The sequence below is a fragment of the Ascaphus truei genome, chromosome 2 (genome assembly GCF_040206685.1).
Source record: "Ascaphus truei isolate aAscTru1 chromosome 2, aAscTru1.hap1, whole genome shotgun sequence".
Taxonomy (NCBI): domain Eukaryota; kingdom Metazoa; phylum Chordata; class Amphibia; order Anura; family Ascaphidae; genus Ascaphus; species Ascaphus truei.
Genome location: NC_134484.1, coordinates 488,362,088 through 488,388,583, shown reverse-complemented (window position 1 = coordinate 488,388,583; position 26,496 = coordinate 488,362,088). Strand labels below are relative to the sequence as shown.

Below are 26,496 nucleotides of genomic sequence, written 5' to 3'. Positions count from 1 at the left end.
GTGCATTGATCGTCGGCAGCCTCTGGGTAGAATCTATCCCTTGATACTTGAAAAGAAGGCCGTAGAGGAACATCCGGCGGCCACCACCCATGCAGTAACTCCCCTGTTGGCATTTGACTTCGGAGATTCGCCGCTAACCGAGGACTGGAGGAAAAGACTGCAGACCAAGCTAGGAGAACGACGAGAGGTGTTCTCCACGAGTGATATGGATGTGGGGTGCAGTCGCAGCGCCTGCCACACCATTTGGATGAATGACACCGCCCTGTTCCGGGAGCGTTCCCGCCGCATAGCTCCCCGAGACTTGGAAGAGGTGCGGAGATTACTAGCCGAAATGGAGAAAGCTGGTATCGTTCAAGGATCACGCAGTCCGTACGCCTTTCCCATCGTGGTGGTCCGCAAGAAGAATGGGACGGTACGTCTATGCGTAGACTATAGGACACTGAACAATCGTACGGTACCTGATCAGTATACCCTCCCACGCATTGAGGACCTTCTGAACGCCTTGACGGGAAGTAAATGGTTCAGTGTAGTAGATTTGAGGTCGGGATACTATCAAGTGCCCATGGATCTGGAAGACCAGGAGAGAACAGCCTTCATCTGTCCGCTAGGGATCTACCAGTTCACCCGCATGCCACAAGGGATCTGCGTGGCCCCTGCCACATTTCAGAGGTTAATGGAACAGACCCTGGGAGACATGAACCCGCAAGAATGCTTAGTGTACTTGGATGACATTATAGTGTTCGGGAAAACGGAGGAGCACGAGGAGCGGCTAATGAAGGTGTTGGATTGACTTCAGAAGGAGGGACTCAAACTGTCCCTGGATAAATGTAAATTTTGGCGCTCGTCCGTGACTTATGTGGGCCACATTGTATCAGCTGAAGGGATATCCACCGACCCAGGGAAGATAGAGGCTGTAGTGAATTGGCCCAGGCCCAGTAACGTCCAAGAACTCCGATCCTCCCTGGGGTTCTGTGGCTACTACCGGCGCTTTGTGGAGGGCTACTCAAGCAAAGCTAAGCTCCTGAATAACCTTTTAAAGATCTATCCTGAGGATACGGGCAGGAAAAACATCACGGCGCAAACGCCCTTTGGAGAGAAATGGACCCCTGCTTGTGAGCAAGCGTTCTTGAAACTGAAAGCCAGTCTAACGCAGGCCCCAGTGCTGGCCTATGCCGATCCTGACCGCGAATACGTGCTACACGTGGATGCCAGTTTTAGTGGACTGGGAGCAGTGTTGCACCAGAAACATGACACAGGGCTCCGCCCCGTGGCGTATGCGAGTCGAAGCTTGACCCCAAGTGAACAGAACTATCCTGTCCACAAGCTGGAGTTCCTAGCCCTCAAATGGGCAGTAGTGGACATGTTACACGATTACTTGTATGGGGTACAGTTTGAAGTCCGGACAGACAATAATCCAATGATGTACATTAAAACGTCCGCCAAATTAGATGCGACAGGTCATCGGTGGTTGGCGGCGCTTGCCAACTACCGTTTCAACCAAGTATAAACCAGGGCCCACCAACATAGGGGCCGATGCTTTGTCACGAAGACCGGGGCTCCAGCCTGTCCTGGATGAGGAGGTGTGGGAAGAAATTCCGGAGCCTGGTATACGGGCTCTATGCTCCATAGCCGCAGTAGTCGACAATCAGGTCGCATTCTCGGAGCTAAGAGTAGCCAACTCATTAGGGTGTCAATCCCGTGCTGTCCCTCGGGCCTACCGACGCTTGGAGGGAATGAACCTTACGGAAGACAAAATTATCTCCTGGAACGAGCCCCATGAATTTGGTGTGCATGGACTTCTTATGCATCGAGCCAGACTCCCGGGGCATCGGTAATGTACTAGTGATTACGGACCACTACACAAGATATGCCCAAGCATTCCCCACCAAAGATCAACGAGCGGTGACTGTGGCTAGAGTATTATGGGAAAAATACTTCATTCATTATGGATTACCGAACCGGCTACATTTGGATCAAGGCCAAGATTTGGAGAGCACTCTCATTAGAGAACTGCTGAAGTTGATAAATATAGCTCAGTCACGAACGACCCCGTACCACCCAGAAGGAGATGCTATGCCTGAACGGTTCAACCGCACGCTACTTGACATGCTGGGAACACTAACAGGCTCTCAGAAGACGGAGTGGAGCAAGCATGTGGAGACACTGGTGCATGCATATAACTGTACTCACCACAAGTCTACCGGGTATACTACATACTTCTTGATGTTTGGAAGGGAAGCTAGACTGCCCGTGGATGTGCGACTGCGGATATCTACAGATGGTGTATCCAACAGGACGCATTTCCGATATGTACAAAGACTACAAGACAGTCTACAGCAGGCCTATAAATTGGCGGAAAAGACGGCGGCGCAATTAAATGCAAGCAACAAAAGACGCTATGACCACAAGGTGAGGCATAAAGAGATTCGCCCGGGGGATGCTGTTCTTCGTAATTTAGGCATTCCTGGAAAGCACAAATTGGCTGATCGGTGGAGAAATGGGATGTATGAGGTAGAATCACAGATGCCTGGCGTCCCGGTGTACCACATCAAGGATTCAGAAGGCCGGGTAAAGGTATGGCATAGGAATCATCTGCTTCCCATACCTCAAGTAGGGGACAACGAATTGGAAGTGCCCACTGTTTCAATAGATGAAGAAGATGAAAATACAGAGGTTGGCCCAGAGACTGTAATAAATGCCACCTCTGAGAATCCTATGGAGGGAACCTCTCAAAGGGGCCTTCCGGCCGCGGGGGCATCTCCCGAAGGAGCAACGGTTAAAGAGCCCCTTGGTACAACGACAGAGACGCTGACTCCAATGAGCCAGCCGCTAGATCCACAGAGCCGTGATTTGTGCCACAAAGAGACTTTGTAGACTTATCAAGCCCCTCAAGGGCAGAGTTGGAAATGCCAAATGGGAATTGCTACTCTCCAGAGGAGGTAGCTGAAGAACAAATTCGCAGAAGCCAAAGAGCTGGTCAACCTCCAATGAGGATGGCTTATGATCAATTTGGGGTACCCCATTATGAGGCTCAGTAGTGGGCTCGCCGCAGAGTACAGTCGGTAGTAGTAATGTTCACTGAACTGTGCAATTTAATATAGAGCAATAAGTAAGATGCACTGTGTTGCGTTATTTTTGGTTATATAACATTCTGTGTATAGTTATGTAGGTGTAGCCCAAGCAGGGACGTTGGATTCTGCAAGGGGGACAATGGAAGGATGTGGTAGGAACCTCGTATGTGTGTTCAGTTGGTGTTTGACTCTGTTCAGTGAGAGGCCTGTGGAGTGTCTGCAACAGTGTTGCAGTGTATCAGAGCAGAGTCAAACAGGCAGTGGCTGATGCAATAGCTGTGTGTCTGTGCAGATTAAGGCAGAGAGGCTCCGTGGAGAAACTACAACTCCCATGAGCTCCTGGGCAGTCACCTAATGTAAAGAACCAATCAGAAGGCTAGGATGACGGGAGCAGGAAAGGGAAGCGTGGGGGAGAGACCACGCTAGTCAGAGGAGATCTGGACGGAGCTGAAGGAGGTAGTGTGAGTGCAGGGGGTCTGTGACCCGCCTGCATAGGCCAGCTATCCCCTCAGGCCCATAGGAGCATACCCTGAGTCACAGTAGGCTGATGTACTGCAGGGATGCCCTGTAGTGAAAGTGATTGTCACCCTACTATACAATAGTTAGGGACAAAGCACAGAGTTGCGGCCGGTTGCAGTCATCTAGGACCAGATGGCTGGACACCGCGACATCTGGAGGTCAAGGGTCGGAGGCATCGGATCCTTTTTGTGAAGAGGTACCGGTCACCGCCGTGACCGGAAGGTACATTGTAAGAACAAGTGCACCAACACCGGTCATCAGGCGCTGATCCCGCCTTAGGCTAAACTCTTTAGGGACACTAGCTAGTGGCTAGAGGACTGAGCCTATACCACATAATACAATACAAGGACAATACTCTATAAGAGCGTGGCTGAGCCATTATTGTACAGGACAATATTCCCTAGAGGTGTGGCCGAGCCACTATAGTATAAGGACCGTAGCAGTTATAAAGGTGTTAGGTATTGCTGCCAAGACTAGCATTATAGTATAAGAATATGTTATGTGTGACGTCATATAGAGTATAAGGTATGATTGCATAGTAAAACTTGGTTGCACGCACTGTGGTGGTATGTTTCTTGCCCAGGGGAATCTTACATAACGGGGATCCTGGGTAAGTGGAGGCGCTGCGCTAGAATAGTTACCCCAGGCTCCCAGCTAGCGGAGGCTCAGATCTCCTGGAGCCGCAAGTTGTGTACAGTGACCAGTAGTCCCTTTGGGAGGCGCTTAGAGAGTATTGTCCTGTCCCGTTGTCACGGTAGCTTATGACAAGATATAATGAACACCAAATATCTGGGTTGAACTGAATGAGGCTTAGATATAATAAAATATAATTTATTCCTTAAATAAGGTGAACACATCAATATAGTACAATTAACAGATTACACTTACTTAGGGTTGGGGGATGGAGAAGTACCCAATAGCAATTCTCCAGCAGTCCAGTGACATTCAAGATGGAATCAGAAGCACAACTCCAGCAATCCAGTGACATTCAAGATGGTATCAGAAGCACAACTAAAAACTGTAGGGTTGACACAGTTTATATACCTGTGCAACCCTATTCTTAACATTGAACACAGCCTATTGGTGAACAATTATCTGTATCCACTCTCTAATGTGGAGACACAGACTAACAGACTAACCCATGCCCTCGGGTAACAATTAGACTGGCAGAGTTTGTTGATTGACTAATACTTAATCCCTAGACATTGGGTAACAATCAAGGCAGTTACTTTTTGATCACCGTGCTTAGGCTACTCAGCCGTCTGCCCTTCATGACTTATTAGCCTAGCAAATGGCGTCTGCATTTTCAGAACAGATCCAAAATAAAATACATATACACTTTAATATCTACACATATTAATAAGTTCCATTCTGGTGGGCTCAGTGGGTTGACCTTTGCCAGTTTTTAATGCCTACAGTGACTCCACATATTGGCCAAATATGAACTCTCTGCGACCTCCAGAACTGGAGATACAGAAATGCACTTTAAAACATTAAATTACATGCTTATAATGAAAACATGGGAACAGGGGAACATACATTTTCATGGTATAACAAGGTGCAAACCTCATCCCTGGACCGCAGTCCAGTTAACCCCTTGTATCTCTGGTGAGGTCAGGGGATGGCCATATGGGGTGCAACCCCTTTCTCCCTCTACACCCGTCACCACGTGCCCCACACACCGTGTCCTTGTATTGTATTATGTGGTATAGGCTCAGTCCTCTAGCCACTCACTAGTGTCCCTAAAGAGTTTAGCCTAAGGCGGGATCAGCGCCTGATGACCGGTGTTGGTGCACTTGCTGTTACAATATACCTTCCGGTCACGGCGGTGACCGGTACCTCTTCACAAAGGATCAGATGCCTCCGACCCTTGACCTCCAGATGTCACGGTGTACAGCCGTCTGGTCCCAGATGACTGCAACCGGCCGCAACTCTGTGCTTTGTCCCTAACTAATGTATAGTAGGGCGACAATCACTTTCACTACAGGGCGTCCCTGCAGTACATCAGCCTACTGTGACTCGGGATGCTCCTATGGGCCTGAGGGGATCGCTGTCCTATGCAGGCAGGTCACGGACCCCCTGCACCCACACTACCTCCTTCAGCTCCGTCCAGATCTCCTCTGACTAGCGTGGTCTCTCCCCCATGCTTCCCTTTCCTGCTCCCGTCATCCTTGCCTTCTGATTGGTTCTTCACATCAGGTGACTGCCCAGGAGCTCATGGGAGTTGTAGTTTCTCCACGGAGCCTCTCTGCCTTAATCTGCACAGACACACAGCTCAGCTATTGCATCAGCCACTGCCTGTCTGACTCTGCTCTGACAGACTGCAACACTGTTGCAGACACTCCACATGCCTCTCCCTGAACAGAGTCAAACACCAACTGAACACACACTTAACACACATATGAGGTTCCTACCAGATCCTTACACACACATGAGGATTCATGCATGAGATAAAATATGTGATTGTTCAAAGTAGGGTTGGGCAATATACCAGTAGCATAGTAATACTGCAGTAATAAAAATGGACGGTAATGCAATACTTGCCATTACTTCTTACCATGGCATTTCTATCAGCAGCTGCAGAGAGGGGTGTGGGTCTGGCAGGGAGGCGTGGGGGTGGGGACTGTGTCAGAGGGGACTGAGTGTGGGTCTGGTAGAGACAGTGGAGTGGGAGCGAGTCTGGGAGCTCCTTGACTTTCACATGCTGCAGCTATAAGGAATCCTCCTGCTGGTAATCTCACCCCTCCATATTAACCACTTCCCCTCTGCATGCCTCTTACCCCTTCCCTTCCACCATGGCTCAACCCCTTTCTCTCCTCCCCCGTATTTTTCTCGGCTCTCACCCGTACCTCTTGACCCCCCTCCCTCCCCATGCCCATTAACCCTCGCCTCCCCATGCCCTATTAATGTGTACAGGAGAAGGGGGGCCGAGGGGGTAATTATAAACTTTCTTACCGTGCACCCCAAAACTGGAACAACCTACCGGAGACTCTCATGTTAAAGCTGTAAAAATGTTACAACAAAAAATGTAGTTATCAAATGAGTTTATTCAGTGTACACAGGAGAAAGCTTCTATAGAAAAGCTCTTTAACAGTTAATATGGTGTGACATTTATACCTAAAAATGAAAACATACGCCCCTTTATGAGGTCGCTTGTACGTCACAAAAATTACGTAATTGTATAATAAAGAAACAAAATGAATATATAAATCAGCAAAAAGGATTACATCAGCTTCAGTAACCTTTCCTCCACATTATTATTGATACTTTGTTTCAGAGTTACAATGTGAGAAACTGCTTATCTCAGACTCTAGCTAATTCTACCAAGGTTTCTCATTATTGTCTGGACTTTTCTCTACCGCCCCACACTCCCACATACTCCTTCCTCATCACCTCATCATTTGCATTCTTTCAAAACTAAGGCTGTCTCACATTTTAATCTGGTCTGTAACTGTTACATACGCCTATAATATATATATTATCTTTAACTGTGAATGCAATGTCTTGTATATAATGTATACCCTGTTCACTTATGTAACTATTTGTAACCATGTATTATTTGTCATCTTATCTCTATGCCCAGGACATATGTGAAAACGAGAGGTAATTCTCAATGTATTACTTCCTGGTAAAACATTTTTAGAAATAAATAAAAATTAAATGGTGAAGAAAGGGGCTTTAGTGTGGCTGTAGTTAAGGTAACATTTTTATGGAAACATTTGTTATTCTTAAAATATACTAAAATGTATTTGCTTTTTTACATTTTATTAAGAATGAAATGCATTTGTAGAAGAAATATGTTTCACAATAAATGACCTTGAACATTTTGAGGACTTTTGCTTTTTTGCTTTCTATTGGGTGTTAATATATTGCTGAATATTGTTATCACGATAAATTACTTAATACTCTTATGGTGGGAAGTATTTTTGTTATTGTATAACCCTAGTTCAGGGTGTTGGAAACAATTTAGTACAAAGTGTGACCTGTCACACCCAAGTATTTACAGTGGAGAAACCATTTGCTTGTTCAGTGTGGGAAACAATTCAGTGTTAAGGGCCATCTCTTCAGGAACCAACAAATTCATGCAGGCAGAGTGTAGCGATGGGGGGTAGGGGAGTTGGCCCGGTAATAAAGGGGTTACACCCCAGTTGGCCATCCCCCACCACCGTGTGAGAGGCGAGTGGTTAATTATAACAGTGATTACATGTGTTTTTATTACCCTGCCTCAGTGCAAAATGTGTTTCTTTTCTGGTTGTATGTATTGTCCTAATTATCTTTTGTTTGTACCCCTACAGTGTATGCACCAAAAACGTGCACTGGGATCAGGTCAGGAGGGAAAGGGTTAATGGTGGTTGTGTATTTATGACCCTTTGAAACCGGTTCCATAGGTCGCCATTGAAGCTCCATAGGAATCTATGGAGATTTCACCGTTTTGGGCCCGATACCTGAGAAGACCAGGAGGAGGAGCGAAGCTTCTCTATTGAAATGAATGGCGTAATGCGGCCCGCCTGCACTCACTTTGCGGCCCGCGGTGGCTTTCTGCTCTCCCCCTCCCTCCTGAATCCGCTCTCCCGCGTCCCCCTCGAGCCTGCTCTCCCCCTCCCCCGCGAGCCCGTTCTCCCCCTCGCAGGGTAGCAGCGAGCTCTAGCATTGAGGCACTTCCAGCCTGCTGCTTGCTAGAGCATGCGTGCACTCCTGCCTCCTCCACCAGAAGGGAAGGGGGGTGGCGAGATGATGTGATTTGAAGTGCAGGGGAGGGCAATTTGAAGTGCAGGGGGGGGTCAATTTGAAGTGCAGGGGGGGCAATTTGAAGTGCAGGGGAGGGTAATTGGAGGTGCAAAGGAGGGTCATTGGAGGTGCAAGAGAGAGTGATGTGAGGTGCAAGGGGGGAGAAGGATGTGAGGTGCAGGGGTGTGTGGGATGTGTGGTGTGCAGGGGGGTATTGTGTGTTTGATGTGGAGGGGGAGTATTATGTGTTTGGGTGAGGGGGAGAGAAGGGGGTATGAGAGATAGAGAGTATCGCAAAGGTTGATAGTGAGGGGTTCTGGGGGAGATATAAGGAGCATGATGATGATGATTTTACCCGTGCGGCCCAAATTTTTTTTCCTTGGAGCAGTTCGGCCCTTCTCGCTTTACGAGTTGTACAGGCCTGCCGTAATGTCTTTCAATGGGGATTCCTCGATTCCGCTCTCCAAAGACGAGTTGGCTGCCAGCCAAACTGCAAACTCCGAAAGCGGATACAATTTAAATGAAAGAGCCTTTAATCAGTAATGTGCCGTGGGAACTTGGTCACGGCCAAGTTCAAACCTATTAAAATTGTAACTCCGGTCCTAGGGCAGGTAGTGGTCTAATTATGTTTGCCCCTAGCTCAGGGGAAACCCCTTACTCGACCCCAACCGGGTCCGATGGTCAATGGCCACGGGAAAGGGTCGCGCCCACCACGAGGGCCACGCCATTGACCACAATGGCGGAGGAAAGCCGCGAGGCGGTGAAAACTCTAAGTGAAAAACTGCATAAACTAGGAACCCTTATCTCCGGTTCAGTAAGAACTAGAGGGCTGGGACTTGGCCACCCTGCAGTCACCGCTCCGGCATGATTGCATGGCAATTCTCGACCCTCTCTGATCAACCAAACGGAGTATGGTGAATTGTTTAAATTGTGTTTCTGCCATTGACTCCAATGGCGGAGAAATGCAACCTGTGCAACATGCGTTTTTTTTTTAAAACGTTCATTTTATTGGGTTTTAAGTATATAGCATACATTCATATAATAAGTACCGTAAAAAACAATTATGGACATACAACATCTAAACAGACAAGGGAAGGGAAGAACAAGAAGGTGAGGAATTGGGGGTGGAGGGGTTTGGAGGAGGTCGCCGAGGCTCTCCTAACATGTGCAGATAATCTGAGATCGCTCCTTGCTTTAACTCCGCAGCCCTGGGTAAGGAGGGTGACCGCCCTCTTCAGCGTCCCCGTGGGGGGGGTCCACTATCGTCCCTTAGTTCTTCCGTCTCCGACCCTCAACGCCCATCAGAGAACTCACCTGATCCTGTCAGAGCCAGACGGTGGCATTGCTCACCCCCTGGATAAACGTCTGTGCACCCAGGGCAACCAGACCTTTTGGAAATTTGAGCCAATGTCGTTAACCAAACTCGTCAACTTTTCCATCTGGCAAACAAACCAAATCCTGTTCCGAATTTTTCCTATTGATGGAATTGCATTCTGATTCCACAATGCTGCGGTCTCGCACCTCATAGCCGTTGCAAAATGTGCAATTAATTTGTTCCCCGATCTTGACACTTCTTTTGTAGGGTTGTTTAACAGAAACAGCCACGGGTCTAGCTGAATTGGGAGGCCCAAGATCCTCTGCAACCAATCTCTAATTTGACTCAAAACGGGTATGATTTTGTGGGCAGGACCCCGCCCTGCCTGGGATAAATTTAGCCAATCTAACTGGGGTGAGATACCACCTCATCATTACTTTATATAAGTTCTCCTTTAAAGTCGTGCAGATCGAGCTACTGGCAGCTGCCTTAAAGATTTCCGTCCAGTCCTCGTCTTCTAGTGGCCCTGTCAGATCTGTCTCCCACTGAGTCATGAATCTGGGTCTATGTGTACCGTCCCTGTCGGCTCTGACCACATCTCTGTACAAAGCAGAAATCAGTCCCCGTGTTGGTGCCCCGCACACAGAGCTTTTCAAAATTAGTTAGCGGTGGGTGAGTTGAGCATGGAGGCTAGCGGCTCCTTTAAGTCCGTTAATCTAGATTTTGGGTACCAAATTAAGTCCCTGAGCTCCAGCGGGGCACACTCGCCTTCTCAGCTCTGGGTCCCCATGCCATTGTGTAATTTGGCATAATTGCGCCGCTTTATAATAAGACAACAAGCACGGCACCGCCAAGCCCCCAGCTTCTCTAGGTCTTTGCATGATTTTAGCTTTTACCCGTGGTCTTTTGTTTTTCCATATAAACTTTGTGATTGAGTTTTGCAACTCCTTGATCTCAGATCTCACCACAGGTATTGGTAGAGTTTGGAACAGATACAATAGGCGGGGTAGAAGGTTCATCTTTACTCTATACATTCTGCCAATCCAAGAGATTCCGTATGCGGACCAGTCCCCGAGTTCCTTCTTTAAGGCCCTCAGCAGACTGAGATAATTTGCTTGGTAAAGAGAGGTTATCTGCTTTGTGAGATACACCCCCAGATATTTTATAGTCTTAGGCTGCCACTTAAATTTAAAGTTAATTTCTATTAATTTCTCCGTTTCTTTTGGGATGTTCAGGCTGAGCGCCTCTGATTTAGCCTGATTTATCTTAAAATCAGGAAATTTGTCCCCTCTGAGAGGTGTCTGAGAGCCTGAGTCCGGCCATTTCTCACCCCCACTAGTGCAAATGGAAAGGCCCATCTGTACCTTATGTCTTTAACCCTCAGCAGTTTTGTAACAGGCTGCAGGGCTCTCCATCTTGCCAGGGTTATTGGGGAGATGTCTTGGAAAATGGCCATGTTTACTCCCTCAAAGGCTACCAGTGGGGTTGCTCTGGTTATTTTGCAGATCTCCTCCTTAGTTCTATAATGGTAGAGACGGAGAATTACGTCGCATGGGGGGTTATTGGGCAGCGGCCGGGCCCGCAGGGCTTGATGGCACCGGTCCATGACCAGCTCTGCCTCAGATTTGGCCGGCATTATGGAGTTCATCCATCGGCTGATCATTTCCTCTGGGTCCTGGATTTCTTCTGGGATCCCCTTTATGCGCAAATTGTTGCGCCAGTCCCGGTTCTCACTGTCCTCATGCCTTTCCTCCAGCTCGGCTACTTTTCTTCCAAGCGCTCCGATCCTGGTGCTGGTCTCCCACTGGCACTTTGTGTTTGCCTCCATTTTTTCTTCAAGTTCATTAGTCCGGGTGCCAATGCTCAGGATGTCCTTCCGTAGGTTTTCCACCTCCCCCCTAAAGAAGGTCTTGAGGTCTGCAAGGAGTTGGGCTATCTGTCTTTTGATTGTCCCCCATTGCTCCGCTGCAGCCCCCTCCATCTCCGACACGGCGTCAGTGTCTGAAACCGCCATATTCTCCTCCTCCCGTGCCTTACTTGCCCCTGAAAAGTACGAACGGACATCCACCTTTTGTTTATTCTTTTGCCTAGTTGTCGCCATCTCTATTTGTACTGTAAGCCTTGCTGGCCTGCTGGCTATAATTTATTTGCAGCTAAGTTTGATTTTTATCTGGTTTTTTTGCTGATTTTGCCGGCGGGTAGCGGAGCATTCAGATTATGCCTCCATCTCCGCTCCCATCGTCAATGCGCCTTGCAACATGCGGTTTTAAAGTCCATTATTGTATCTCCGGTCCGGTGGGTCCCAGCAAGCTGAAAATTGGCCACCATGTAGAGTCCCCTCCGGCATGAGCGTCTGGCAATTTGTATCCCGCTCGGCCCAACCGAACAGGATATTTTAATATATATGTATTATTCTGAGTTTACGGTATGTTATGCCTAGTATAAAACCCGCGAAAGTTACTGGCCCATACAGTATGTTAATGGTCAGGGGGCGACAGTATGTCTACACCAAGTCCCCTGATCAAAGGCTTCCCCACTCTGATTAAGTATTCTAGGGCGGAGAAGAGCAGGACGTGGGTACTTGTAATAAGTGCCATACTTCACACCTCTGGACAGAGTTTCCCGGCCCAGACCCCCAAAGGGTAGACTTTAAGTCGCCAGCTTATTAGAGTGGGGTGCTGAAAATGGCTCTCTTGCCAGAGTGATGTGTGCATGTGCCGGCTACCTGGGGGCAAGTACCAAAGTGCTTCCCACATTAGCTGGCAAAAGGTAATTGGGCCCAGGTAATTGTCAACCAATACCTGAGACCCAATGTTAGGGTGTAGGGCTTAAATCCCATATAAACTAGTGTAAATTCTATGCCCAGTGTTCTTGGTGATTACATCTGAATGATACCTGATGCCTGATGAATTGCTAATCTGAATCCTGATTACTTAATTGTCCCCTTCCACGTAAGTGTATATATTCTGTTTGTTATTTGTCCAATCTTGTGTGTTCAACTTATTTCTAATTAATAAACTTTCTTTATCATATCCTAGTCGTATTCAATTCAACCCAGTTATTTGGCGTATATTATAACCCTTTACAGCTACCGTGACAGGCTTATAATAAACTGGTGGCAGCGACGGGATTGAAATGAATCTATGTTACCGTTTACTGCGGGACTCTGTAACACAGCGGGACCTTGTGTAAAGTGCGAGTTCCTAAGGCTACTGATATTGGACACACTGTTGTACAACATATAACGGGATATAACACCACCTCATTGTTCTAACCTACTCGCGAGAAGCATCTGATCATGAGCAAGGGTACCGGTCCATCTTCTGTCCGGACCCTGGCACAGCTGAGAGAAAGGTGTATCGAGTATGGGCTGCCCACGGAGGGCAGGGATATGGAACAGATGGAGGAGGCGATCAGAGTGCACGAAACCCGGCTTGCTGAGCCAAGAACCACAGCTCCAGCAGCCGCACAACCGCCCGGAAGCAGGGAATGGACCCAGCTCCGGGACGGCAGAGACTTGGGGAGGGAGCAGGAGAACTCCGCGACCACGGGAGTATTGCAGCAGGAGGGGCATTGGCCGTCGCGGCGACCCGTCCATTCACCCCTGAAATGCTGGCACTGATTACTACGTGGGGAGACCGGGGTACCGCAGAGGAGTGAATGACCCCTTGCTGTCCGGTCTGGCCAAACAGACATTGCTGGCTGTTCCGGATGAGTTAGGTGATGACTACGATCATCTGAAAAAACTGTTGCTGGTCCAAAATGCCCTCACCCCAGAAGCTTACCGTGGCAAGTTCCAGACGGAGGAGAACCAACCGCTGGAGTCTTTTGTGACCTTTGTTGCCCGCATGGGATTGCACGGGACCCGATGGGTGGAGGGGTATGGGGCTAAGACTTATCAGGTTGTGCTGGACCTGGTGTTTCAAGAACAGCTCCGGCAACAGTGTCCTCCGGCGGTGAGAGCTTGGGTGTTCGACAAAAAAACCCAGACTCACCAGGAGACAGCAAGGCTCACGGACGACTACATCACCAGCAGAGCCCTGATCAATGCCAAGGCAGCGGCCATAGCAGCGGCGGTCCCCACAAAGGGGGTCCGCACCACTCCTCAATGGACCACAAAGCCGCCTGCGGGCAACAGTCCACCCAAGACGGCGGAGCTCCGGCACGAGCGACACTGCTTTAACTGTAACCGCACGGGTCACATCAAGCCGGATTGCCCGGACCCTCTATGTTCCAGCGGACCCCATCAGGGGCATTGCAGCCCAGCTGCGAGGCCGGTAGCCCGAGTACGGGTGGCCTCCACCAAGGATCCCAGTCCAGTCATGGAAAAAACTCCCACCGGGACGTCCCATGGAGAGCCTGTCTTGGTTTCTTTGGTGCCCACAGCCAGGAGTGGAGGACATCCCGTTGCACCAACCGCGATGCAGCAGAAGGATGGCCGGAGCAGACACCTCACGACGGTCACAGTCGGTGACTGGCAAGCAGTCGGCTTGCTGGATTCAGGTGCTGCGGTAACCCTGGTACGACCTGATATGGTACGACCAGATGAATTGCTCCCGGGACCTGGGATGCAGATCACGGTGGCGGACGGAGAGCCACGATTTCTACAGATTGCCCAAATCTTTTTGGATTGGGGGAGGGACAGGGTGTGCGAGAGGTGGGGGTTTTACCCGGTTTGGATGCGTAGGTGCTCCTCAGCAACGATCTAGGTCCGATGACCTGCACCTATGATCGGGTACCAAGACCCGCTGCTGTTGCGGCAGTGACCCTGGGCCAAGCGGCGGCTCCAGTCCCACCTTCAATCGGGACCAATGTTAGCCGAGGTGTCTCAGGAGACCGGGGAGGTAAGCCAGGCTCAGTCGCAGCTGCAGACCGACTTACTGTTTCCCCTTACCGTACCCTGTCCCCCCGACATAGACATGACTGGGTGGTGGCCAGAATTAGGGATCCAGTTCAGGGAGGCAGTGCGATCAGACCCTAGCCTGGCCGGTATGAGACTTCGGGCGTCCGAGTCTCAGGCAGGGGAGGGCGCTTATCACTGCCTATGGCACCGGGGACTCCTGTATAGAGAAGCGGGGATCCCGGGGGTAGAGGAAAGATTAACCGGTAGGCGACAGCTAGTAGTGCCCAAGGGGTACAGACAGCAACTGTTACAGGTAGCCCACTCTAATCCACTAGGGGGACATCAGGGGGTCACTAAGACGAGTGCCCGGCTATTGCAGCGTTACTACTGGCCGGGGGCGTCCCTGGATGTGGGCACTTTTTGCCGCTCCTGTGACGCCTGCCAGCGGGTAGGTAAGGCGGGCGATCGTGTGAAGGCACCCCTGAACCCACTACCGGTAATAGGGGATCCCTTCCAGAAAGTAGCCATGGACATTGTAGGGCCCCTTATGATTCTTAGTAGGTCAGGGAAGCGCTACATCCTCACGGTGGTGGATTTTGCCACCCAGTACCCTGAGGCGGTAGCGCTTGGCACCATCGATGCCAGGACAGTAGTGTGACGATAGCTTACGACAGGCTGTAATTTACACCAAATAACTGGGTTTGAACTGGACGAGGCTTAGATATAATAAAGTATATTTATTCCTTTGGATAGGAGAACACGCAATATAGTACAGTAATAGACACGATATAGCACTTACTTTGGGGGATGGGGAATGAGAAGTATGTTGCATAGCATTTCTCCTGCAATCAAGATGGTATAGAAGAACAAAGGATAAAGGGTGGACAACAGTTTATAAACCTTTTGTAACCCTATCCTTAACATTAAGTACCGGTGATTGGTTTTGAATTAGCTCTAGCCACTCTCTAACGTGAGAACGCATTTTTGCTTCCTGCCCCCAGCTAGTTGGTACATGCTCAGTTGGACTCTGGGGTCTCATTTCTGCAGGCCCACATTTGCATCAGGAATGCCAGTCAGTCTACCAAACGGAATTTCTGGCAGGATAACCTTTGTTGTAAGGTGTGAAATGGGACACTTATAGCCTGCTCTGGTTTGAGTCATCTCTGCCCTCATGTAAACAGTGGGGGTGATAAACTCCTTTGAACTGCACTTAAATTCTAGACATTGGGATGCTTTCCCAGACCATCTGCTGCCTTATGGCCAAAGAAATTTCCTCTGATTTCTGTCCCTGCAAAGAAAATTACACAAGGGGCTGTAATCACTAACGAATTATTAACCCTTGCACTCCCGGATGGATCCCAGTGTGTGTGTGACGCAGACACTGATTAAACCAGATATAACAATAAAACACGGGAACAGGGGAATATACATTTTCATGTGATAACAAGGGTTAAATCACATTTCTGGGCCTCAACCCAGTTAACCCCTTGGCTCCCTGGTGAGGTCAGGGGATGGCCAAATGGGGTGCAATCCCTTTAATACCAGGCCACCCCCTTTCTCCCTCTACAAGTAGCAGCGGCACTACTGAATATTTTTGCTAGGGTAGGTTTTCCTAGTGAGATCCTAACCGATCAAGGGTTGCAGTTCATGAGTGAACAGTTACAGTGTCTCTGGGATGCCTGCGGTTTACAGCACCGGCGCACTACCCCTTACCATCCCCAGACAAACGGCTTATGTGAGAGGTTTAACAGTACCCTGAAACAGATGCTTCGGACCCTTATAGAGGTGGAGGGGAAAGACTGGGAGATTCACCTGCAGCACTTGCTGTTTGCCTACCGAGAGGTACCGCAAGAGTCTACCGGTTTTTCTCCATTCGAGCTGCTATATGGCCGCAGGGTACGGGGACCTCTGGATCTATTCCGGCAGGGATGGGAGGGGGAAGCTACTGATACTGACGCTTCTGTGATCCAGTATGTAGTAGATCTCAGAGACCGGTTAGAGATGCTCATGAGGGTGGCCCAGCACCATCTCAGGGCCGCTCAGACCAAGCAAAAGCAATGGTACTGTATGACCGGAATGCCTGTAGCCAAGAATTCATCCCAGATCAGCAGGTGCTTGTTCTCAATCCCACTCAGGAGAAGAAATTGATGACTGTCTGGTCGGGACCGTATCCGGTTCTCCGAAAAATGAATGAGTACAACTATGTTGTACAGGTAGAGCCAGATAGGAACAAGACCTACCACATTAATATGTTAAAGGAATACAGAGCACCTAGTATGGGAGCGGTGATGGCCATTTGTAGCCCACCGCTGGAGGATCCGGCGAGCAATGTTCTGCCTGATCTCCTAGGGGAGGCTAGGCAGGGAGGCACGGTAGAGCAGGTAGAGATAGGAGGGCAGTTATGTGTGAAGCAGAAGGTAGAGGCCAGGGAGATGCTAGAAAAGTATAGGGCTCTCTTCACTGACATGCCAGGGAAAACACACCTCACAGATCACCCAGTGCTCACAGGGGACCTGCGACCTCTGCATAAGCACGCTTATAGAGTGTCAGTAGAGGTCAAGACGAGTATAGAGAGGGAAATAGAGGAGATGCTGACCCTAGGGGTAATTGCACCGTCCCAGAGTCCTTGGGCTAGTTCGGTAGTCCTGGTTCCTAAGAAGGACAAGACCACCCGGTTCTGTGTGGACTACCGCTTGCTCAACGCTGGGACAGTCTCAGATGCCTATCCCATGCCCCGCATGGATGAGTTATTAGATGAACTCGCGAGGGCAAGGTATCAGACCACCATGGATTTGAGCAAAGGGTATTGGCAAATCCCACTGACCCTGGAGGCTAGGGAGAAGTCAGCATTCATCACTCTGAGTGGCCTCTATGAATTCCTAGTGATGCCATTCGGGATGAAGAATGCCCCGGCTACCTTCCAACGCCTGGTCAACCGCCTACTGGAAGGGATGCAGAGTTATGCAAGGGCTTATCTAGATGACATTGCTGTCTTCAGTAATTCCTGGGAATCCCATTTAGGACGTGTAGCTGCGGTGCTAGACAGGATTAGGGAAGCCGGGCTTACCTTAAAACCCACAAAGTGTATGGTAGGGATGGCTGAGGTCCTGTACCTGGGGCACAGGGTGGGTGGAGGGTATCTCAAACCAGAGCCAGCCAAGGTAGAGGCAATAGTCCAATGGCCTGTTCCCAGAACTAAGAAACAGGTCATGGCATTTCTGGGCACCGCAGGGTACTATAGGAAGTTTGTCCCACAGTACAGCACCATGGCCAAACCCCTGACTGACCTGACCAGAAAGCGACAGTCTGTCCTTATTACCTGGTCTCCTGCCTGTGAAACTGTTTTCCAGGCCTTAAAGACTGCCCTTGCCGGCACCCCCATTTTGGCCACCCCGGACTACTCCAAACATTTCTTGGTACAGACTGATGCTTAAGACTTTGGCATTGGGACTGTGCTTAGCCAGGTGGGGGAGGACGGCCGAGAGCACCCCGTGGTGTACCTCAGCCATAAGCTTCTCCCCAGAGAGGTGGCATATGCCATCATTGAAAAGGAGTGCTTGGCAATTGTGTGGGCACTAAGGAAGTTACAACCTTATGTGTATGGGCGCTCTTTCACGGTCATTACTGACCACGACCACAACCACATGAGTTTGCTGCAGAGGGCATCAGGAGAGAATGCCAAGCTGTTACGTTGGAGCTTGGCACTGCAAGAGTTTGATTTCACTATCCAGCACAAGAAGGGTAGAGAACACAGCAATGCAGATGGACTATCACGTCAAGAGAACCCCTCTGAACTTGAGTTCTCCAAAGGTGCCACCGGTGACCCGCTTCCCGTGAGGTTATTATTATTTGAATAACATTTCTCACGGGTGTCAAACACATAGCCTCTTCCGCCACTTTTGTATTAAACATCTAAAGGATCGAAAATCCCTATCAGTTATGGGCATTGAGTAAATTCCCCCTTCATATATGGGAGGAGACCGTTTCCAAAGACTTTGTATGAGGGAAACATACTGGATGTATATTTTAGATACCACCTACCCAAAGGGACATAACGACCATATTGACATAAGTACCATAGTGTGATCACTCTATTAATAGGGAGGTCCTTCGGAGGTCTGGTTTGAATGCTTAGGCATTCCCTTCGAACTATGGTCATGTGTCAGGTCTATAAAAATCTCTATACATTTATATATATGTAACGGGTATTCCCTCTATCCCAATCACAGATACAGTGTGTGTGGGTGGAAACCTATGTGTTACCAGGTGTGGTGCGTTATACCTGTCAGGCTCACAGGAGGTCTGAGCCTCCGCCAGTGAGAGCCTGGGGTGAATCCTCTGGAACGTTCTCGGTTTCAGCGTCTCCACCTGTGTAGGGTTCTAGGGATGTAGAAGGTTGCCTACACAGGACCCACACATATAATAAGTACATACACAAGGATGTATATAACCAATTTATATATATGCAGGCAATAACAACTCTTATAGCATACACTATTAACACTCCCCCGAGGGGGTAACTCCACCATGTAACTCAGTCCTCACAGTGTCTCTCACTCCACTAGGAGTGTACCTGCCCACCACCGTGTATCCCCACACCGTGTCCACAGCCTAACCCCTTTGTCCCGTGGTCAGCGCTGCCACTATGTGTAATTATAATGAGTATGGTATACGTTGGTGCACTTATGGGGGTACCTGCCGAGCGCTCCTGCACTCGGGCCTGCAAGCAACTTCGCAAAGGATCGGCCGCTTGGTGATTCTGTCTGATCCCGTGTTTCCTCGCATGGGGTCCGTCAGGGGCGATCCCACCCTGGAGATAGTCTCTGTCTCTGGGGCACAGACTTTGAGCCCAAGTCTCCTTCAGGAAGCGCAGCGTCCGCTGTGTCCCTATCTATCACTGGCACTAATGTGACAAGTCCCTAACCTAGGGCCTGTCCCTATAGCACCACACGCTGGGGAGTTCAGGACCTATCTGGGGCCTAGGGGGGTTTCTGGCCTAATGCTGTGGGTCACAGACCCCTGCACTCACCTCCTTCCCCTAGCTCTCCTGGTCCAACACTGACTAGCGTGACTCAGCGCGCGAAATGTATCAAAACCCTCTCTGCAGTGAGATCCTAAGCCCTATTGGCTCCCTGGCGTCACGTGGGGTCCCCTAAGGCTCATGGGACTCGTAGTCCCTGCTTAAAGCCTTCCCTGGTAGGCTAGGGTTTCGCGGGCTGCCACTGCGCATGCGCAACCCAGAGCCTACTGCGCATGTGCGGATTCATTTACAATGGCGGCGCCCTGCACGGGAGCCGCCGGAAACCTCCGGAGCACCGAAGCACTCCCTGCATGGCCCCCACCCTCCAGAAGTGCCGACGGGTCTGCCGAGTGACCCGCGGCAGCGGAGGTAACGAGGAGGGGGGTCGCGGGACAGGTGGGACCTGGCTACATCCTCCCCCTGGTAAAAAAAAACCCCAATGCCCTCGCTTGGGATACAACTGAATATACTATGTACAGAAATTATATAATGAAAATATGCATGGCACCATAATATAATAAAAATGCAACAATCAATGCGATCTTAACTTATCTCTAGATCAGATTCCTCATTTCAGTGAACATCACAATGACGGACTGCATTCTGCTGCGAGCCCACTGCTGATCCTCATAATGGGGTGCCCCAATTTGATCATAGGTTACCCGGTTTGGAGGGTACTGCACCGACACACTTTATTCGAGCAAATACCCAGTATGTACCTGGCAGATACCTGGAATGCGCCGCTCCTCACCTCTGACAAGCCCCGTTGCGTTTGCCTTCCCAGCCTGGGTTCATGCCTGGCTGACGGGCGGCTGATCTGTTAAAGGATAATGATTAGGATTTAATAGGCTGCAATGCTTCGCGTGTCTACCAGATGGCATAAATTCCTGAATTGTAATGCAGTATATATATATATACTGTGCAGTATTGCAGCCAGCGGGAATAAAATGCTTCAATCCCTGCCTTTAAAATACCTCAATGCACTCGGGCAGAAAACAGTCACAAACCTCAATACACCCGGGTATACCCGAATTCGTGGGACTAGCCGAGCTCGAATAAAGTGTGTCGCCAGTGTACCTTACTCTTTGGCTCCTGCGGAGCTGTTCTTCAGCCACTCCCTCTGGGGAGTAATAAGTACAGTCCTGAGGCTCAGCCTCTTCCCTTGAGGGGAGAAATGTCTATGAACAGTCTCTGTTTGGCACAAAGCACGGGCTCTGTGGATCCAAAGGCTGGCCCGCTGGAGCCACCTTAGTAGGCGTTGGCTTACAGGGCCCTTTACCCGTAGCTCCTCCGGGAGATGCCCCTTCCGCGGAATAGTCCCTTTGAGAGGGTCCTTCCATAGGGTCTTCAGGAGTTTCAGAGTGGGTCTCTTTATTTACAGTCTCTTGACCCCTCTCCGATAAGTCGGACTCACCGTTGAGCGGTGTGGCCAGCATTTCGGCGTCCTCATCTTCCACTTGTGGAATGGGGAGAAGATGGTTACGGTGCCATACCTTTACCCGGCCTTCGGTGTCTTTGATGCGATAGACCGGGAGGCCAGGCATCTGGGATTCTATCTCATATACACCGTCTCTCCATCGGTCGGCCAATTTGTGTTTTCCTGGGACTCCCAAGTTCCCGAAGCAACACAGCGTCTCCAGGACGAATTTCCCGATATTTGACCTTATGGTCGTATCGCCTTTTATTGTCAGCATTTAGCTTAGCTGTGGATTTCTCAGCCTGTTGGTACGCCTGTTGCAAGCTGTCTTTGAATCATTGCACATATTTGAAATGGGTAGCGTTGTGTATCCCATCCGTTGATACGCGAAGGCGTACATCTACTGGTAGTCTCGCCTCTCGTCCGAACATGAGGAAGTAGGGAGAGAATCCCGTTGAGTCGTGTCGGGTACAGTTGTATGCGTGAACCAAGGACTCTACATGTCGACTCCATTCAGTCTTCTGGGCACTCTGTAGAGTTCCGAGCATGGCCAGTAGACTTCGATTAAATCGTTCTGGCAACGCATCTCCCTCCGGATGGTACGGGGTTGTTCGTGATTTAGCTATGTTCAGCATTTTGAGCAGTTCTCGGATCAGAGTGCTCTCAAAATCCCGACCTTGGTCAGAGTGAAGGCGGTTGGGAAGGCCGTAGTGCACGAAGTACTTCTCCCATAATATCTTCGCCACGGTGATAGCTTTCTGGTCTTTAGTGGGGAAGGCCTGGGCATACCGGGTGTAATGGTCCGTGATGACCAACACATTGCATATTCCTCGGCTATCAGGCTCAATGCACAGAAAGTCCATACACACAAGGTCCATTGGGCCAGAACTTTTCAGATGGCCCATGGGCGCTGCTCTTGTGGGCAGGGTCTTGCGTTGGATACACCGAGTACAACGGCGACAGTGTTGTTCTACGGCCTCTCGCATCTTGGGCCAGAAAAAACGGTCTCTGACCAACCCAAAGGTCTTCTCTACACCGAGATGTCCATGCTCATCATGTAAGGAATTCAACACCATGTATTGCAAGTTCTTAGGGAGGACTAGTTGTCGTCTGTCGGGGTGGTTGTGGTATTGTACCACCCGATAGAGTAAGCAGTTGTCGATTTCAAATTTGTCTGCTTCCCGCATGAGCAAAGTAACCAAGTCTTTGGGCGCACGCTTCAAGAGAGCTGGGTTCCTCTTTTCAACGGCTTGCCTAATAATACTAACTACAGGGTCCTGTACTTGATAGTCTACTAGATCTTTCCACCGCAGCACTTTGTCATGCGTTATGTTCATTCCTTTCGGATCGCAGTAGGCGGCGGGGACAGCCTGCGACTGGCATCCCAAGGAATCTGCAACCCGTAATTCGGAGAAGGCCACTTGATCGTTGATGATGGCGGCAATGCTACACATAGCTCGCACCCCTGGTCCTGGGAGTTCTTCCCATTCCTCATTATCTAGAGTAGCACTTAGCCCTGGTCGTCGGGATAGGGCGTCAGCCCCTACATTCAACGGCCCCGGCTTATACTTCAGAGAGAATTGGTAATTGTTTAGAGATGCCAACCATCGGTGCCCTGCTGCGTCCAATTTGGCCGAGATATTAATGTACGTGAGGGGATTGTTATCCGTCCTTACCTCAAACGTTACACCGTACAGGTAATCGTGGAGTTTTTCCGTGATGGCCCATTTGAGAGCCAGGAATTCCAACTTGTGGACAGGGTATTTCTGTTCACTGGGTGTCAGATTGCGGCTGATGTAGGCCACTGGGCGAAGGCCCTCAGGGTGCTTCTGGTGCAAGACGGCGCCCAAGCCATTTAGACTGGCGTCCACATGCAGAACGTATGGTTGTTCTGGATCAGCATACGCAAGCACCGGCGCTTCGTCAGACTTTTCTTCAACTTTAAGAAGGCCCATTCACACTCAGGCGTCCATTTATCGCCAAACGGTTGACGGGCCGACGTGGCCTTCCTGCCGGTATCTTCGGGGTATATCTTCAACAGATTGTTCAGGGGTTTAGCTCGACTAGAGTACCCTTCCACGAAGCGCCGGTAATACCCGCAGAAACCCAGGAAGGATCGCAGCTCCGTGACATTCTCAGGACGGGGCCAGTTCACAACCGCTTCTACTTTGGCGGGGTCGGTGGCGATTCCTTGTGCTGACACGATGTGTCCCACGTAAGTCACCGAGGTGTGACAGAAACGACACTTGTCGAGGGACAATTTCAACCCTTCTTTCCCAAGACGGTCTATCACTTTCAGCAGTCTCTCTTCGTGCTCTTCCAGAGTCCTTCCGAAGACAATGATGTCATCCAGGTAGACCAGGCACTCCCGAGGGTTCATGTCCCCGATAGTCTTCTCCATCAATCGTTGGAAGGTAGCAGGGGCCCCACATATACCTTGGGGCATACGTGTAAATTGATAGAACCCCAGGGGACAGACGAAGGCTGTTTTCTCCTGATCCTCGGCATTCATGGGTACCTGATAGTACCCGGATCGTAGATCGACCACGCTGAACCATTGGCTTCCGTTCAGGGCATTCAGGATCTCTTCAATGCGGGGAAGGTTATACTGGTCCGGTATCGTACGATTGTTTAGGGTTCGATAGTCGACACACAGTCGTACAGATCCATTCTTTTTTCTCACCACCACTATGGGGGAGGCGTAAGGGCTCCGTGACTCCGTCAAAATCCCTGCGGTCTCCATTTCTTGCAAGACGTCCGTCACATCGTCCACATCCCTAGGAGCGATGCGACAAGAGCATTCCCGGAACGGAGTGGCATCACTCAGTCTAATGGTATGTTGAGTGCTGCGACTGCATCCCACATCCATCTCACTCGTGGAGAATACAGTCCGTCGTTTATTCAACTTGGTGGTCAGCCGCTCTTTCCACTCCGTTGGCAATGTTGACTCGCCGAAGTTGCAGTCTAACTCGACCAATCGTTCATCCATTGCAGTAGCGTTCACCTGAGACGTTGTTTCTACAGGGCTAACCGGATATATGCATCCCAGACTCTGTCCGGCGTCAAGATCCATCGGGAATGGGGAGATGTTCTGCACATATACGTAAGTTCGTAGAGGTATTTTAGTCGTCCACTCCCTTACTTCGGGTAGTACCCTATACCCTCTCTGAACTTCTTCCTCAGGGGTACTCTCCAGAGAGAAGAGCTAATCGTTATCATCTCGCTCAGGATAACGTCACCAGACGGCCATTCGTTGCACTCCCCCTGGTAATATGGTCGTCAGTCTGCGTTGACGATTGTAGAGATCCCCGTGACGCTCCAAAGCATATACCCGGTTGCACTCTTCTCGTAGGACGGGATCTAGGAGCGAATGGGCCAGCGGCAACTCGTTGGTCTCTTTCAGGTAGGCTCTGATTACAGCTTGCACTATATCAGTATTGGTTCCCAAGATGATCGGATACTTGCACTGATCTTGGGGCTGTGGGCATACCATTGCCGCTACATGCATGGGGTGTTTCTTGCCGGTGTTCAGTTGGAGTATTTCCAGTTGAACCCTTACAATCCCATCGATGGGATAGTCTTCATTACTTAACCCCCTAACCTTCATATGTTTGGCCGACCTCAGGTGGCAATGTCTAAGGTGCTGGTCATAGAACTTGCGGTATATAATGGTCACTTGTGATCCCGTGTCCAGTAGGGCCGATGCGTAGATCCCTTCCAGTACAACAGGCACGATGGCCACGGGGCCTACTTGACTGTAAGCTCCCCTGGGTGAGGCGTCATTACTGGGGCCGGAGTCAGAAGGGGCATCTTCGGTTCCAGAAGGAGAGGGTTCGGGGTCAGACTCTGCCTTTTGTACGCGGCAGACCATTGACCGGGCTGGTTTCCCTCTAGCGGGAGGGTTTTCCTCTGGGGGATCCTCCATCTCTGGACAGTTGCTGGCGAAGTGGCCCTTCTTACCGCAGTTATAGCACACAACCTTGTGGCGTTCTGGACGAACCTTAGATGGGGAAGGTGGTCTGTCGAAGGGTTTTGACTTGTACCCTTTGGACGGAGTGACCGACTCTTCTTTCTTGTCCATAGAGCCCTTTCCCTTTGGGACGGAGGGGCTCTTGGATTTTGCGGTAGAATGTAACAAGGCATGTGCCTCCTGAATTTTCACCTGGCGCAGCAACTCGGTGAATGTAGGGGGACTTCCGTCCATTATTTTGCTGCGGAGCATATTGGCTATGGGGTGAGTGGGGCTTGATCCCCGCAGGTACTGCTTCCGAAGCGCCTCATCCATCCCAGAGGCAGGAATCAGCTTACGATTGAGTAGGATTCCCAAGACCAGTTGCAGGTGGTGTATAAAGGCCGACAAGTCCTCTCCCTCCTTCTGATAGAGATTGTAGTACTTCGTCCAGACTGCTCCTTCATCTTCTGCCAGTCCGTACGCTTCCAGCAGGAATTCCACCATCTCCAACGCTGTCAACTCTGGATGTTGGTCCCTGTGGATAGTTACAATGGTAGAAGCGGGAGGCCTGAGACACTCCATGACACGCTGACGTTTTACTGTGTCAGTGCACGACCATTCCTCTATGACTTTTAATGCATTCTCCATCCAAAGGTCTATCCCTTCCTTCCCCTGTGGTGTTGGAAGTACTCCCGAGAAGGCTTTGAGTTTCCGGTAGCTTTGGGACTGGGAGGCCATGGTGATGGCTTCTACGAATTGGGGTAGTCACCCCCATTACGGAGCCTTCATTAGTTACCCTCTCTCTGATAGGCCGGGAGTTCACCTCGCGGGGTGCGGGGGCTGGTGAAGAGGGCGGACTGTCAGCCCAACCAGTGGCTCCCGTGAGAGCGCTTGGAGTAAAGGAGACTTTGGGTGGGGGACGGTCGACCCGGTTTGGGGTACTTTACACTGGTGCAGTTGGTGTCCAAGTACTGGTAGATGGGTCATCTTGAGCCTGAGGAGGGGCCCTTGCTGAAAACATTTCCCGTATTACTGGTAATTCTGAGTATATAAGGGGGTAGCCTTCTGGCGGGCACTCGGGGGCTACTAGAGTGTTCGGGGCCGTTTCCTGGCATATGTCCCGCCCCACAGTGAATAGTAGGGCACTCCAATAATAAGTAGAGTCGAACACCCTGCCACGGTACCATACTTTATCTGGTCCTAAGAGCATCCTCAGCGAGTCCCGGATGTCAGTTTCCGCCACTAACGCTGGAACGTTCCCTACGGCTACGACGTAACTAGGTGGTTCCAGGACGGTGGTGGCCCACGCGTGGACCTCTTGATGTGAGGGAATTACCATGTTGCTGGTCTTTTATGATACTGTTTTGAATAGGGCACCCCAGGTCTGAATCTCAGCAGCGCCTCCAAATGTAACGGGTATTCCCTCTATCCCAATCACAGATACAGTGTGTGTGGGTGGAAACCTTTGTGTTACCAGGTGTGGTGCGTTATACCTGTCAGGCTCACAGGAGGTCTGAGCCTCCGCCAGTGAGAACCTGGGGTGAATCCTCTGGAACATTCTCGGTTTCAGCGCCTCCACCTGTGTAGGGTTCTAGGGATGTAGAAGGTTGCCTACACAGGACCCACACATA

The 26,496-nt window shown here is 50.2% G+C and overlaps 1 protein-coding gene across 2 annotated transcripts in view; it reads left to right on the top strand.

The window, feature by feature from the left end:
* LOC142488445 (uncharacterized) overlaps nucleotides 1-26,496 on the top strand; it is a 507,675-nt gene that overhangs the window by 179,842 nt on the left and 301,337 nt on the right. The window lies entirely within an intron of this gene.